Consider the following 2,600-nt stretch of genomic DNA (forward strand, 5'->3'; position numbering starts at 1 on the left):
GAATAAGTACAGCATATATTCTGCAGTGTATATACACACCAAGCAACGGTGGCACTTTTAGTACAACTATGCAGGTGAATCAGCTGTTTTAACACAAGATGCTAACTCTGCAGATCAATGGACCCCTTGGTCTATTAGTCATACCGTCCCTATTAGCATCTCCCCATCAATACCATTGATCAAGCTGCTTTGGCTTCAGGGCACAGCAGGACACAGAGGAGACCAGCTGAGTGAGAGAACAGGACATTAATCTGATCAGACAGCCAACATCAGTCAGATCCAATACTGGACAACAATAGGTGGTGATGCACAGAATGATACACAACAAGTCTGCACCATGTAACTAACTTTACAAGAAGGACAAGTTTCTGGGGGTTGTGGAGTTAATGAAATCAAGTGAGAAGTGTGCTGACATTAGAGCTAAAATGACTGATTAGTTGCTTGACCAAAAATTAATCAGCTAATGCTATATATGACTTTCAACTCAACAGCTCATGAACTTAGCTTCTTTAAATCATAGTGCCTTAAGATTTGTCACAAACCTTAGACCTCTAACTCACCACTGCGTCCCGTCCTTCAGAGTTGGCGCCATGTCTCTATTAGTGTATTTTTATTTACAGTGCCATACCTTCGTCCTTCCTACATTTGTAAATATATTACATGGAGTTCACCTTGTGGCAGTAACCTTCGATGAAATAATTCATATCTGTTGTCTGTCCCTAACATCAGGACAGAGATAAGAAAAAGGGCCTTTATGTATTCTGCTCCAGCGGCCTGGAACAGTCTACAAAACAATCTTAACATACTCAATTTGGTAAAATTGTCAGAATTCAGGTCTTTTGTAACTGCACTGATGAATGAGTCCTTCACTGTCTGTTCCTGTTATTACCTTTAACAGCACTTATGTCAGAGTCCTGACTGCCTGTTCCTGGTTTATTTTTGTCAGCTTTTAATTAGTTTTAATTATCTTGTTTTTATTTTGCAGCTTTTGAATTTCTGTACAACGATTTTGTTGTTGTGTGGTTTTATATGCCACTGTCTTGGCCAGGGTGCCATTGAAACCTCAGTGGGTTTTCCATTATAAAATCTATGCTATTGCAGCGACAAAACAAGACTTCTGAAAGGTCAGCTCGATCTATGGAAATATGGGATGAACAATTTTCACAAATACTTGCCATTTTAAAGATAACAGATCATTAATTGGATAATTTAGGGAAAACATGATTATTATTTGATACTGAAAATAATTGTTGACATTGTCATATTTCTCTAGCATTAAGGAAACATTGTCAACAGATAAAGCTTCCAGAAACCCATTATTGTGTTCTTTGCAGTTTCCTTTTCAATTATTCAGTCAGCCTTTATTTGTATAGCACAGGTTAGTGCAGTTCAAAGTGATGACTGACTGACAAGCTAATAATAAAGAGTTCAAATGTAAACAGTAAATAATGGCTAAAAAGTGACAATAACACCAATTTTAAAATAATTATGACAAAAATAGATAAAATAGGTACAAGAGCATGACAAGTAAAATAAGTGAGAAGGATTTGAATATTTTAAAGCATAAATACAGTAAAGTAAAATGAAATAATTCTCATGACACTAATAGGATGACATTTTAATGACATACTGTATTGTTTAAAATTGCACAACATAAGTGGAGGGAAACAATGCTATGTAGATCATTGTGAACGAAAGCATGCTGGAAGTGTAAACTATCAGAAAACTGGCTGTGTCTTGGTGTCATTACTCCTTTAATCCTGCAGATGACAGCAGTGCGCTGATGACCTGACAATCAATGGGACATGTTAGTCTACCAAGAGAAAAGCCAGATCAATCTCTCCAGCTCTTCTCTAAGGATCCATTGCCTGGAAACGGATCATTATTTTATGTGGATTTGAGCGCTTGCATCATTAGTTGTGGAGTTTGTGGACTCTGTGACCATTCCCCTTCATTGCCCACTGACTCCCAGAAATTCAAAGCAGCTGAAGGCCCAGCCTCATTTAACTGTAAAACTGAAGCCTGTGAATTTGTGGTTAAAAAAATGCATGTAATCATTTTCATCTGATATAAAAGAAGAAGTGTTGTATAAAATAAAAATTAGTCACTGGCCATAAAAGCATGACCTGCTGCTCATCTGTGCTCACACCAGCACTGTCATGAAACCAAAAGGTAAAAGGTTATGTTAAAAACATTTAATAGCTTCTAATTGTTGGGTGCAATTGCAATTTTTCAGTACTTTATGTATTGAATTAATATAATTATAATTTTTGAGTAATTTGAGCTTTGTGTAACATTAGTGGTTTGTGTGACATTAGTAGAGTGTTCTACTGGATTGACCAATTTACCGCTAGCTTCGAAGTGAAGGCTGCATTTTGTACAATTTGTCGCAACCAGGATCTATACTTTATGTCATTGCTAGGACACGGGACGTGATGGGTGGGGCAAAGCGGTTAGGAGCAGCTTATGATGTCTCACTAGATCCTCAAGGTTGAAAAAAAATTGGTAGAATAGCTTTAAACATTTTTTTTTTCATTCCACACAACCATTGTACATAAAAACAAAATAGGGGAAAAAGTTTTTCTGTCATGATCAGTAGC

Source organism: Monopterus albus, unplaced genomic scaffold (genome assembly GCF_001952655.1).
Source record: "Monopterus albus unplaced genomic scaffold, M_albus_1.0 scaffold247.1, whole genome shotgun sequence".
NCBI lineage: Eukaryota > Metazoa > Chordata > Actinopteri > Synbranchiformes > Synbranchidae > Monopterus > Monopterus albus.